This window comes from Lathyrus oleraceus, chromosome 6, assembly GCF_024323335.1.
Source record: "Lathyrus oleraceus cultivar Zhongwan6 chromosome 6, CAAS_Psat_ZW6_1.0, whole genome shotgun sequence".
Classification (NCBI taxonomy): domain Eukaryota; kingdom Viridiplantae; phylum Streptophyta; class Magnoliopsida; order Fabales; family Fabaceae; genus Lathyrus; species Lathyrus oleraceus.
In genome coordinates, this window is record NC_066584.1 from 305,068,643 (window position 1) to 305,083,467 (window position 14,825).

The window sequence follows — 14,825 nt, forward strand, 5'->3', positions numbered from 1 at the left end:
TCAAGCAATACAAATATAACCTGGACATGGCTCCCACCAGGTTACAACTTCAAAATCAATCTCACAAGAGCGGTGAAACATTCAAACAATACGCTTAGAGATGGCGTGAGATGGGTTCTAGAGTTAAACATGCGCTGAAAGACGCCGAATTGGTCGATATCTTCATGAGCACACTCCAAGGTTTGTACTATGAGAATATGGTTGATAGTTCATCCTCCAACTTTGCCGACATAGTAACCATTGGAGAACGCATTGAGAATAGGCTGAAAACTAGGAAGGTCGCTAGTATTGACAGCCAGACAGTGGCCAGGAAATCTCAGGGTTTTACTAAGAAGAAAGAGGCTGAGTGTAAGACCCCAATTTTGACCCTAAGATCTCTCATGTTATCTCATCATATGCATTAGAATTGGGATCATACCTTGGCATCCTCCTTATCCCTCATCCATTGGGTTTGTTTTGGGAGAGATCACCAAGCACTATGTGATTGTATCATACTTGTTATTTTACTAACTCTTTTGTAGGTAGGGCACTTGGTCATCTTTGATCTATCAGGTTCACATCTAGGGTTTAAGACCCTTTTTACTAGAAGCTCAACCAAGGATGATCCACAAAGGCTCTAGGCATCATATATGAGTCCCCATGATCTCTACATGTTATTTTGATTGTTCTTTGCAATAACGGGTGTTACTATCTAAAGATTACTCGTGAAAGGAGAAAAAGGTTAATAATTAAATGTGCTCGCCAAGGATTTGATCCCTTGTGCCTACGTATCCTCATCGTACAATAAGGAAGTTAGAGCTCCGTAGTTCAAGGTAGAAAATACGGATGCGTTGATTGTTTTTAATAACAGTGTTAACTTTTTCATTTTACAGTCAACTTGATTGTATGCTCGAGAATGGGAGACTTAAGAATTTGTTTGTTTGCGATAGAATGGATGCGCTTGGATCATACTCTAGCAGTTAAACATTACTTGTATGCTCACGCATGGAGGCTTAAGCTTTGTTTACGGTAAAATAGAAGTAACATGTCCTTTCTGAAAAGCTTTGAAAAGAAGATGATGCCCAAAGGCAAAAATAAGTTTGATGAGTTGAGTTTGCTTTTATTTTAGAAATAATGTGTTGATTTGAATTGCACTAAATTCTATGAAAGGAGATGAATACTTTGAGCCATTGGGTCATTCATCTCATACCCAAAAATATTCATAATGAGGATATGAATGCTCCCTCTCACCCCTTTTTCATTGCTTAAGGCTCATGATGTACAATTCTAATCATATTTTTAATTGTTTTTGAGTTTATTCACAAAAATGGTTTTAGTCTTACTGAAACAAAGAAAAGAAATTGGAAATAAACCCTAAAGGGCTGAGAGCTTGATCTCCAGTTTGCATGCCACATCTATGTAGAAAGACTTGTCAATGACCCGATTTAAATTACACTAAAGTCTATGAGTAGAGGTCAATAATATGAGCAACAGGGTCATTCATACCGTACCCAAACATATTCAGAATAAGGATAAGAATGATCTTTCTCATCTCTTTTCTACTACTTAAGGCTCATGACGTACAATTTGCATTATAACTGACGAGTGTTTAAGTTGACTCTCCTTGTTGCTCCTTATGATGAAGTGTTGCTTTGAAGAAAGAGACTTGACAATCATTTGATTCAAATTATACTAAAGTCTATGAATAAAAGTGAATACTCTGAGCAACTAGGTCATTCGTCCCGTACCCAAAGATATTCAGAATGAGGATAGGAATGCTCCCTCTCAACCCTTGTCTATTGCTTAAGGCTCATGGCACACAACTTGATTCATGATTGACAAGTGTTAATACACCTTTGTTGTGCTTGAACAATAGTCCACTCTATCTGTAATGTGAATGATTTGCACTGGCTTGAAGTCTTGATCTCTTGATCTTGAGTTTGAAATTTTAAGCTCCAATGCAGCTTCAACATAATGGACTTGTCCTATCAAGTGATCAAGGGTCTTTTGATCACTTGAACCGGCTTAGAGAATGAGGACATATCAAAGGATTTGGTTGATCAAAGCAAACTTTGATCAATTGAAACAATTGGGGTGAAAACAACTGAAAATTCATGCACAAAGAAATAAGGATTGTAAACCTTAAAGATTAATCATCTGAACTAAATTCTAAACACCTAAATCTAAGGGAACATGCCATGAGTTAAGGTGCAATTAATCAGAGAAACAACTCAAAGTCTAACAAGAAACAATGATTAAAATATCAATTAAATCCACAAGATTATGATCAAGGTTAATTCCACTATTTAAAATCCTAATCAATTATAATCCTAAACTTGAATTAAAATCTAAAACATGGAATAATTAAGATCAAATCACACCATGTAATCAACGATCATGATGCAGTTTACAATTTAAACCTAAACAAAAAAAAAACTAGGTTAATTCATATATTTCTATCATTTTCAACAATTAAACAAGAATTAAACCACACAATTAATTCTAACTAAATCAATTAATCATGTTAAAAACTAATTAAAACTATCAATTAATTTCTATGTCAATTCATGAACAATTATAAAAAATGTAACAAAAATTAAAAGAACAAAAATGGAAATAAAATGCAAAAAAAAAAATCAAATAGAGGGGTGTGAATGTTAGCAACGGGGTGCAAATGGCACTGGCCCATACTTAGGCCCAAATTAAAGTTTAGCTAAGGAAGCAGGGAGTGCCACGGTGTGGAGGGTGTGAATAGCGCAATTGTGGATCAAATGCCCAAAGTCACAACAAGCAATGTTGAAGGGAAAAGATTGGAATGACTCACTCAGCAGGGTCATGTGCGCATTTGGAACAAGCTAAACATGTTTATCACGTGTTGGTATGCAAAGTCAGAAGGTTCAAAACAACGTGAACTCCCTCCACCAAGTTCATTTTTCTTCCGCCGCGCCAGAACTCGCCTCAAGTGGTGGCAGAGCCACAATGCTAACACCAATTACATCACCTTCTTCATCTCTTTCCCTTGAATCTGAATATCACCGTTAAATGAGCTACTTCCTCCTCACAAGTCCGAATCAAAACAAAATAGTTGAAGAACCCTAACATTCTAACCTAAAATTAAACTCTCACATCTCAGAATCAAAGCCCTAGAGGTTAGGGCTTTGATTCCCCTAACCTCCTCCTACATTTCGATAACTCATACGCTACGAAATGATGATGAAGAATGGCAAATCACCTGAGCAGCGCCAGAATCAGATAAGAATCTCGAATCTTCTCCTTCTTTCTGATTCTTTCTCTTCTTCTAATTCTTCTACTTCTTCTGGAAAGTGTGAACCGTGCTTTGAGAATGTGTGATTGCAGATAATTAGAGAGGGAGAGAGTGATGAGTGATGAGGTTAAGCTTTACCCCATTGAAGCTTCAATGTGAAGCTTTAATGGAGTATTTCGAAGGATCTTTGTGTGAGGGTGAAGAAAGAGGTTCTGAGATTGAGAGGGAGAAAATGAAAGGTTGTGAAGACTGAATCTCAAAAATTCTGAAAATGGTGAATGAATCGTAACTGAATGATGTGAAAATGATGAATCTTAATTTATAGTGTGGTGGATTAACAGAGGTGATCAACAGTGTTAGATGATTGAAGTGAGAGTTTGTTAGACTGATATCACGGAGTTAATTTGTCAGTTAGATTAAGTTAGCTTAGGTTAGTTGGAAAAAAGTTAGTTAGTTACAGTGACAAATTAGTTAGTTTCAGTTAAAAATGGAATGAGTTAGACTCTCAGTTTTTACTTTTGTTAAATGGTGAGTTAATGTGATGAAATGGAAACTCGAATTAACTTTTACCTGAGTTAGTAACTTATCTGTTAAACATGATATCCGGTTGATGCTAGTCGTTAATCTGAGTTTAATTGTGATGTTAAGTTGTTGTTAGTTGGAGTTACTTGTTACTGAAAATAAATTGGTTTAGGTTGTTAAATGTTGTTATGGAAAAATGTTGAATTGATGTGTGTTATGTAAAATGGTGTAGCTCGATGTTGATGCATTAACTGGTCTACTCGATGTGAAATGTTGTTAATGTTGCTCAATTTTGAATGATGGATATCTATTGTTGCTTGATAATTGGTATGCCTTGCTGATTTGTTGTATTGTTGCTAGATTGTTCAATGTTGGTGCAGGCTTCGTACATGTTACATACACTCACTGCAAGATGATTATTGCAGGGTGCTAGGTCTGTTGTTTGATTATAGATGCAGAGTGATATTGTGATGCTTATGGCTGTTATGAGGTAATGATGTAGATTTTTTGTGAGGTTGTCAATGTCATGGCTAGGCTATATTTAAAATGATGTCGGTTTGATCTTGTTTGCATTTGGTGTAGGGCTATTATTTAGGTTATGGCAGTTTGGATTGTGCAATGTTTGTGATGGTGAATGGTATGTTGTTGGATGGTAGGTTTGATGTAGGACTGTTTGCATTGCCTTTGGTTATTATGCTATTAGGTTGCAATGGTCATTGAAAGGATAATGTGTTGTAATGGTCATATGGTCATTTTGTTTGTGGTATATGCAATGGTTAGTTTTGATTAAGTTGGTTTGAAATGGTTTAGGTAAATGTGTGAAGGCTAGGTCCATGTCTATGGTTACATTGTGATGGATGTTATGTCATTCTATGTGTTTTGGAATATTTTATTTTGGTCATTTGGTTATGGTAATGAAAATCAACATGTGTTTGGTTTCTTCTTGTAGGTGATGGACAATGCAAAGGTGGTCATGAAGAACAAGAACATTAGGGGTTTAGGGATGGTAGAATGATGAGTTGACTTTGGTCAATTGGTTGACCAAAAAGTCAATAGTTGACAAAAAAAGTCAATAGTTGACTAAAAGTCAACTTATGCAAAAATGATGTAATTTTGTAATCTTTTTCAATGCAATGTATATGAACAATGTACTCAATGAATCTTATAAATGCAATGTAATTTCTAATTAAAATGAATGTAACAATGGAAAAAATGTGGATTCACATAACCGTTTTCCAAATTCAATGCAACCAATTGAAAACAAAGAAGTCTGAATGAATGAAATTGAAACCTCAATGATCATGAAATAATTGGACCAACTAGACAATGAATCTTGGACCAATGACTATAAATGAACCTTGACACACAATGAGACCAATGAATGAGAATGGGATGAAACTTGGATAATATGATGACCATGAGATGAGAACCAATGGATGAAATGCGACTTAAATCAAATTAGACCAAATCAATATGCAATGAAATATGAATGTAATCATGCCTTTAGACCAATCAAAATAAGCCATGGACTAGGGTTTAGATGGGTCAAAGTTCAAAGTGCTAAGCAACAACCAAAAATCTCAAACCAGGTGATTAATCAACACAAGCAATCCGTCAATGCTATGAACCAAACTAGGGTTTTCACCCCCTCAAAGCAAGCCACAACTCCAAGATCGAGGATTAGGTTTGGCATGAGATGAACACCAAGATGAAACCTCCAAGGCCTTAAGCACCTAGAAAATAGGGTTTTTCACCTGATCATTATGATTGGCTCTTCTCAATGATTGTAGCATCACAACTCATAGGACTTGATCCTCAAGCAAACCCTATCTCCTTGTTAAGTTTAATCAACCTTAAACCTTTGAATATATGATGATGTTAGTACACTAGATGGTATAGATGTTCATCAATGAAAATGAATCTTAAACCAAATGGTTATATGAAAATGAAAAGGGAAGGGAAAATTTTGGGGTATGACACCTCCACCCCCCCCCCCCCCCCCCCCCCCCACCCCCCTCATTTACTGTTTTTCCTTTATATTGCACAATTATTGGCTTGTTCGAGCCTATTCCCTATGGATTCGATATTTTATTACTGCGAAAATACCGGTACACTTGGCGAGAAGTTATCATATAATCTTAGAAAACTCTTTGACTAGTTACATGTTAGTATAACCAAATATGATGTCATCAACATAAATTTGAACTAGAAGATAATGTTTTCCTTGACGTTTAGTGAAAAGTGTTGTATCTAACTTCCCTCTAGAGTAACCATGATCAAGTAAGAACTTACTAAGTTGCTCATACCAATCCCTAGGGACTTGTTTGAGACCATATAAAGCTCGTTTTAGTTTAAAAACATGATTAGGATACTCATCATTTTCAAAACTGGGAGGTTGTGAAACATACACTTCCTCATTTATATAGCCATTAAGGAAAGCACTTTTCACGTCCATGTGAAATAATTTGAAATCTTTAGAACATGCATATGCTAGTAAAAGGTGTATATCCTCGAGGCAGGCAACTATAACATACATTTCCTCATAATTTATGCCCCCCTCTTTGTTATATCCTTGAGCCACTAGTTGGGCCTTGTTCCTAATTATCACTCCATTTTTGTCTAGTTTATTTCTAAAAACCAACTTAGTGTCAATGATTTCATAATCTCGCGAAGGTGGAACAAGGTCTCACACATCATTTATTTTAAATTGATTTAGCTCATCTTGCCTGCCCAATAGCCAATGCTCATCAATCAAGGCATCTTTTGTGTTTTTAGGTTCAACTTGTGAAATGAATGTAGAGTGATAACATAAATTACTTAGAGCGTGTTGTCACGCCTTTGATGATATCTCCAAGAATGTTGTCGATTTGATGGTCCTTAGAAGACCTCCAAGAAAAAGGAAGATCATCCCCTTTAGTTGGATTCTCATCCTCCTCCTTTTCAGAATTTCATTTTCCTCCTCCTCAACTTTCACTGCTTTAGGCTGATCAATTCCTTTTTCGGTGTCTTTGAGTATGTCTTCTAAAGATACACCTGCATCATGAAAAGAAAAACATTTCCCAATATTTCTAGGATAATATTCATCAAAAGTGACATGCACAGACTCTTCAACAGTAAGTAATATCTTATTATACACTCTATAAGCTTTGCTTGACTGAGAGTATCCAAGAAAGATACCTTCGTCAGCTTTTGCATCAAACTTTCCAAGGTCATCCTTACCATTATTTAAGACAAAACATTTTCATCCGAAAACATAAAGATGCGATAAATTTGGCTTTCTACCTTTTAAAAGTTCATAAGGTGTTTTGTTCAAAATAAGACGAATAAGTATCATATTTAAAACATAACACACCTTAGTAATATCATCGACCCAAAAATATTTTGGTTGACTACTCTCATTGGTCATAGTTATTGCCAACTCCTCTAAAAATTTATTTTTGCGCTCCACAATACCATTTTGTTGTGGAGTTCTTGGAGCATAAAAATTATGTTCAATGTCATATTTATCACAATAATCCTCAAATAGGTGGTTTTCAAATTCACCTCTATGATCGCTTCGAATAGAAACTATGTTTGAACTTAGTTTATTTTGGGATAACTTTGCAAAAGATGTGAAAGCTAAAAAGGTCTCATCTTTACTACGTAAAAAGATAATCCGACAAAATCTAGAGTAATCGTCTACTATAACAAAACCATAGTAGTTACCACTGATACGTCTCGTGACTGTATATAGAATATAGTCTATCGAGTACTTGACTGCAAATGCATAGTCTAGTCGTTTTAGTTTTAAAAGATATCGAACCCATTGGGACCGATGGTCAAACTAATGCTACCGACGTTACTATGTTTAGCTAAGGGAATGATTTTTAGAAGTTTGGTTGAACGAAAATTAAATCTAAGGGAAGTTAAGTTTTAAGAAAATATTAATAGGGGATATCAGTATGCAATGCATTAATCGTCAGGGATTCGATAAGTCACCGGTGTATAATTTAAGTACCAAATATCTTTCAGTAGAAAATACTTATTTAAAAGGCTTTATCTCACACTCTCGTGATTGTTGATTCAGACTATACCTTTAAGTCAGAATGTACGCTCTCGCTGTCCCATTTGAAGTTAAAAATACATTTTGAAAATAAATAAGTTCTAATTGCTTTTAAAGTGCTCTCGCTGTTTTTAAAATCAATGCCTAGTTTTTACTATCCAGTTTGACCCTCACGCTCTCGCGATTGTCGGTTCTCACCTTAGTTAATTTCCCACTCTCGTGGCAAAATCGTATTAAATAGCTTCTCACTCTTGCGACAAAGTTAATTAAATTTAAATTAAAAACCACAGCCAAAAAGATTGTTTGAGAAAAGAAGTTTTACACCGATTATTATTAAATCCCGTCTAATTAAATGGTTTACATACCGATACCGGTAGTTTAGCCGGACATGTTAAATAACGCAAACACAGACGAGCATAAACAGATCAACAATATAGCAAGCATGATTATAATAATAATAAAGCAATAACAATAATAATTGAATAAAAACTTGGAGATTGGATTAATAGAATATACCGAATCTTGAAGTACTTGAGCAGTCCTCCACAGGTCGGTAGGATTCTGCTTCTTCAAAATAATTGCTTAAACTAAATTAAATAAATTGCAGTAGTTCCCCAGTGTAGGAAACTACTACTTTGGTTAAATGGAAACCGGAAAGGAAAAAGGGAAAATGGAATCTCTGAACGGTAAAAGAAAACAATGTTGCTGAAGAAAAATAAAAGAAAAACATAATTGTTGTGGAAAAATAAAATGCAGAGAAAGGTCTTGAAAGCTGGCTTCAGAGAAGAAAATTAAGCGTGCATGTAGGTTTCCAATTTCCATCCTTTTATATTCCCCATTTGGTCTTGGCAGTTGAGAGAAATAAGGGTGACTTGGTTGAATGAGAAATCCACGGGAAAATGGCTGAGGAACGAGAAATAAGGGCCTGGTGGATCACTTCTGTTGACAGATTCAATGCGCTGATTTTGGCCTTGTGACGGTCGTGACAGGCTGGGCGTGACGGTCGTGACAGGCTTTGTGACGGTCGTCACAGGCTTTGTGACGGTCGTCACATGCACATAATTTGTATTCTCTGCTTTTCTGCTATTTTCTCTTATGTTTCTTCTTCTTTTCCTTCATTTTCTATACTTTTCTCATTTAAGCATAGGGATTGAAATACCTGCAAAAATAACTCGAACACTTGCAGAATAATCAGAATATAAATGAAAGTGGTACGATTTTTGAGTGTAAATCAAGGCAAATATACGATGTATTTTTGCGTTATCAAACTCCCCTAAACTTGAATCTTTTCTTGTCCTCAAGCAAATAAAATTTGAAAACACTAGTTAAATACGAATACATAACACATTTCCAATTCGTACGTGGTTGTTAGGTACTTCGTTAAGATGACAGATACTCAAGTAAAACACTAAAGATACAGTGACGACACAGGCAATAAGCATTAATGTAGATCTCTCCTTTGATACAAACCAGTTTGAATCATGCTATTATAGCTCAACCTAATGCTTCTCGTTCCTATTTCACCCGGTTTCATTCTAGCGCAATCACATTAAGCCCTTTGCCTTTACACGCACTTAGTAAAGTAGTCGGTTAGTGACTTTGATCCTTTTTTAGCACGGTGTCTGGTACACTAGTATGGTAACCCTTTATATATCCCATTTGAAGGTTGTGGGGGATCGAACCGTAGTTCACCCTACCGAGTCCAGTACCAGGTACCTCTGAACCAACCATCTGGTTTTTCTGTTCCTTCCTTTTGTACATCTTGCAACCGTTTGTATGGTGCATTTTTCAATTTCTCGATAGCAAAAGTATAAAGGACCTTCTTAATTCGTAGGCATCAATCACTTATATTCATTGGCTCTTCACATGGGTTGTGTTTAAGACGGTGCTGACTGCTAGTATAAACTATTAGGGGTTAATCTAGAACGGAGACTTAAGGTATCGGTATAATGGGTATTCAAACTGATTTCGCAAAAGTGAGAGATCTAAGGTGTCAGGACGGTATCAATCTTGTTATATTTTTCTCATTTTCCTAACAAAACCTCTGTAAGACAACCTATATACTCATAGGGTATGCATTTAACTTAAAAACAAAAAAATTTGTTATGGCAAATTAGATAGAAATAAATGAATGATTAGATATGAAAAACAAAATTTTTGTTATGGCTAAAAATAGAAACAAATAAAGGAAAAGGATTCCCTCCCACACTTAAACAAAGCATTATCCTCAATGCGACAAAATAAAGTGAGAAAGGGGAAGAAACAGGAGGATTGCTACTCATCGCCACGACGTTGGGCTCTGCGTGCTCTAACTCTTGCTCGTGCACGTTAACTTCTACCACTCAAAGAAGGAAAACGCTTAAAATGAAAAACATAAAAAATAAAAAAATCAATAACAAATTAAAAAGAGGCGGGTTGTCTCCCACTAAGCACTTTGTTTAATGTCGTAAGTTCGACAGTAACGTTGCGATATATTAGTTTTGGGGTTGAGTGGGCAGCTCTATAAGTCTTAGACTAATTGAATAGTCTCTATTGTCAATATTATGATAATGTTTTAATCTCTTCCCTTTTACCATGAACGGTTCACTATTTCTAGTCAAAGTTCTTCCAATTCGTGAATATCTAAAACTCGCTTCTCACTTGCGGAGGTATAGTTTAGATTTAGGGTCTTAATTGCCCGATAAGGTTTGTGTTCTAATTCCACAAGGAGATGACATGATTTACCATAAACTAATTTAAAGGATGTGGTCCCTATTGGGGTCTTGTAGTCCCTATTGGGGTCTTGTAGGCTGTCCTATAGGCCCACAGAGCTTCGTTTAGTTTAGATGACCAGTCTTTTCTAGATATTCCGACAGTCTTTTCTAGAATTTGTTTGATTTCTCTATTCGAAACTTCGACTTGCCCACTAGTTTGTGGGTGATAAGGTGTTGTTACACGGTGTCGGACTCCATACTTTAGAAGAAGTTTTCCAAAGATATTTGATATGAAATGGGAGCCACCGTCACTAACGACTAGTTTTGGCACACCAAATCTAGGAAAGATTATGTTCTTGAACAACTTAATCACTACTCGTGTATCATTTGTCGGAGAAGCTACAACCTCGATCCATTTTGAAACGTAATCGACAGCTACGAGTATGTACTTATTACCAAAAGAAGACGGGAATGGTCCCATGAAGTCAATCCCCCACACATCAAAGACTTCCACTTCTAAGATGCCTGTTTGTGGCATTTCGTCGCGTCTTGAAACGTTACCAGTGCGTTGGCACCGTTCGCAATTTATAACCGCATTATTGACATCTTTCCATAGAGTAGGCCAAAAGAGGCCCGATTGTAAGATCTTAGCACAAGTTTTTAAAGTGCTTGCGTGCCCACCATAGGGAGCGGAATGGCAATGAGAGATTATATCGTCTATTTCACCCTCAGGGACACATCGATGGAAAATATTGTCAGTACCTCTTTTGAAAATTAGAGGTTCATCCCAGTAGTATTGTTTTAGATCATGAAAGAATTTCTTCTTTTGTTGGTATGATAGGTCCGATGGAAGTACTCCAACAGCTAGGTAGTTGACAAAATCAGCATACCATGGCAGAGTTGCATTTGCATGAATTCCTTCCATGGATTCTTCTATTTCGGTATCATTTAAGGTTAGTTCAGACATGTCACTTTCCATTTGGGCTATAAGTCGTTTGTAAGGGAAATCATCATTGATTGGAATTTGTTCAGGCTTATCCCCTTCGATTCGTGATAAGTGGTTTGCTACTACATTTTCAGTACCCTTTTTATCTTTTATCTCTAAGTCAAATTCTTGTAAGAGTAGGATCCATCTTAAGAGTCTTGGTTTGGCATCCTTCTTACTTAGAAAATATCTAATAGCAGCGTGATCAGTATAGATGATGATTTTCGCTCCTACTAAGTAGGAACGGAATTTGTCTAAAGCGAACACAACGGCTAGAAGTTCCTTTTCAGTGGTGGCGTAGTTCATTTGGGCATGATCTAATGTTCTACTTGCGTAGTAGATAGCATGAAGTTTTTTTTCCTTTCTTTGTCTTAGCACTGCGCCTACGGCATAGTCACTCGCATCACACATGATTTCTAATGGTAATCTCCAGTCAGGTGGTTGCATGATAGGTGCAGTGATTAAAGATGTTTTTAATTATTCAAACGCTGTTAAACATTTATCATCAAAGATAAAGTTAACGTCTTTCATTAGTAAACCAGTCAGTGGTTTGGTAATTTTCGAGAAATCCTTGATAAAGCTTCGGTAGAAACTGGCGTGTCCTAAAAAGCTTCGTATTTCTCGTACGGTTTTTGGAGGTTGAAGATTCTCTATAATTTCGATCTTAGCTTTGCCTACCTCAATTCTTTTATCAGATACCACATGTCCTAGCACGATTCCTTGTTGGACCATGAAATGGCATTTCTCCTAGTTCAAGACGAGATTCACCTTTACGCATCTTTCAAGTACCATTTCAAGGTTTGATAGACATCCTTCGAAGCTCTGCCCACAAACAGAAAAATCGTCCATAAAGAATTCCATAATGTCGTCTGTAAAGTCAACGAAGATTGACATCATGCATCTTTGGAATTTGCGGGAGCGTTGCATAGTCCAAATGGCATTCGCTGATAAGCAAATGTACCATAAGGGCATGTGAAGGTTGTTTTCTCTTGGTCGTCAGGATGGATAGGAATTTGAAAGAATCCTGAATAACCGCCTAGATAGCAGAAGTCAGATGGCTTAGCCTATCGTTCAAGCATTTGATCAATAAACGGTAAAGGAAAATGATCCTTCCGAGTAGCTTTGTTTAATTTTCTATAATCAATACACATTCTACTTCCAGTAACCACTCTTTGTGCTATAGATTCTCCTTTTTCATTATTCACAACTATGACACCTCCCTTCTTTGGTACGCCATGTATTGGGCTGACCCATTGACTATCGAATATCGGGTAGATAATACCTGCTTCTTGAAGGAGAAGAGCGATCCAAAATGCAGCGGAATTAAAAAAAAATCTCCTTTAGTGATCCTTACGAATGGGCATGATTAGTGATAGAATAGTTACCTCTTGTGGCGATTGTAACCTTTGATGCAGATCTACAGAGTGATCACGAACGTTGAACGAGGACAACGCCTCTACTCAGTCCACACGAACGAATTCCTTCAATCTCAGTGCTAGCTGCTACGAATGAAGGCTTTGAGTGAGAGAGAGAGAGAAACGAAATTGCAATTGCACAAATGCTTCTACATAAGGGTTCTATTTATAGAACCACTTGTGTGGGCTGCAAGCTAAAAAGTCCACTTAAGTGTGTGTGACCCATATCTTATAATGTGCCAAAATCACTTAAGCGTGTGGTACCTTACCATATTTCGTATTCTACTTAAGTACACCGTACCTTACGATGTTCTACAATTTACTTAAGTGCACCGTACCTCACGGTGTTCCTTAGTTACTTTATATCTCATCAATCTGTCATTTTGTGTGTGACCCTGTAGGTTTTCGCACCGTTGGCAATTATATTAAATCACGTATATAACATAATAAAAAGTGAGCGGTATCTAGTAACACATCACTGCTACCCAAGACACGAAAATGTCATGTAATCTGACAAATCCTTTTGTGATAATACTTATGTGTACAATTACCCTTTTGCCCTTATATCTATATTGAACACAAGGCATAGACCGTGTCATCCTTGTCCAGTTCAATATTGAGCCCATAGACATTTATCCTGCTACACAGGATGGGAAAATTCCATCTAGGTCACTCATGTCCCTTAGCATGCTTCGTGGAGTACCCATCAACTATCTTTATGGTTATCCAGTTACGGACAATGTTTGATCAACAATAAGGCACTCGACTTTACATCTAGGGTCCATAGTGGGTTCAGGTTGAAGGGTGGTATACACCATTATCACCATGAGAATAACTTATGACACTTTGCATAACATTCTATATAGTATTCTCATAGCGGGTCAATCCAGTATAAACATTACTCTTAATATTCATACATATGTTTAAGACTTAATAACTCCTTATCCATGATCCATGAGATGTGATCATCAGTCTATATACATGATAGTCTTAATGCTCTAATGTTATCCCACTTCACAATAAAGCTAGACTACGGATACTTTAAGAATAATGTCCTTATGTTTAATGTGATCTCATGATTAAGTCACACTTGATACATTAAATGGACTAGCTATTCCAGGGACTTTATTAAACAAACATAATAAAGAAAAAACCTTTTATTATTAATAAATAATTCGATACAAGTACCAAAAGTATTGGCCTATAGGGCTTACACCAACACTTCTAACAACTTTTGCACTTCTTTCTTTACTACATCACTCAGAATGGGATTTACCCTTATTTTATGTTCTCTATAGGTCTTACTGTCTTCCTCTAGCATTATGCGATGCATGCATATGGAAGGGCTTATTCCTTTTAGATCTGAGATATTGTAGCCTAAAGTAGTTGGGTATTTTCTCAAGACGTGTAGAAGCTTTTCGGTCAAACTTTTAATTATCCTCGATTTCCATGGCCACTTATCAATTCATCTCTCATATCCGTCACCTTTTCTTCTTTTTCTTCTGCGAGGTAGTTTATCCTTCTGAACTTGTGGTGGTGGTTCTGGCTCTATCCTGAGAGCTATCTTTTCAGGTTTAGGTTCAATTTTTGCATCCACCACCTCAAAGTATGGTTTTCCCCTTTTAATACTAATGAGTTCCCTAGTTTCATGGTCGTCTAATTTTCTCTTCTTGTTCAGGGTCTCAAATAAAGGTGCATTGGTGTGGACATTTTCCGACAGCTCTTCATATCTTTCGGATTTGGGGTCTACCTTGACTTCCACAGACCTTCGCGGGAAAGGAATTGGTGATTTATAGGGAGGAGGAATAACACATAGTTCTTCCTTCTCTACCTCTTTGACAACCACCCTCTTGGGTGGTGCCGGTGGTTCTTTCTTAATCTCTACTCTTTTCTCACCTGAACCCTCCTCATTATCACTCTCCTT

General features: G+C 36.6%; 1 long non-coding RNA gene across 2 annotated transcripts; it reads left to right on the plus strand.

Annotated features, from left to right (window-relative positions):
* The first annotated feature begins 2,739 nt into the window (after nucleotides 1-2,739).
* On the plus strand, nucleotides 2,740-4,958 carry LOC127098238 (uncharacterized). 2 transcript variants are annotated; one of them, XR_007793316.1, is made up of 3 exons: nucleotides 2,784-4,256; nucleotides 4,349-4,418; nucleotides 4,716-4,958. It is a non-coding gene; the product is annotated as an uncharacterized LOC127098238 (long non-coding RNA). The 2 variants fall into 2 exon arrangements; XR_007793317.1 differs by having other exon boundaries at nucleotides 2,740-4,256; nucleotides 4,349-4,958.
* Nucleotides 4,959-14,825: the final 9,867 nt, after the last annotated feature.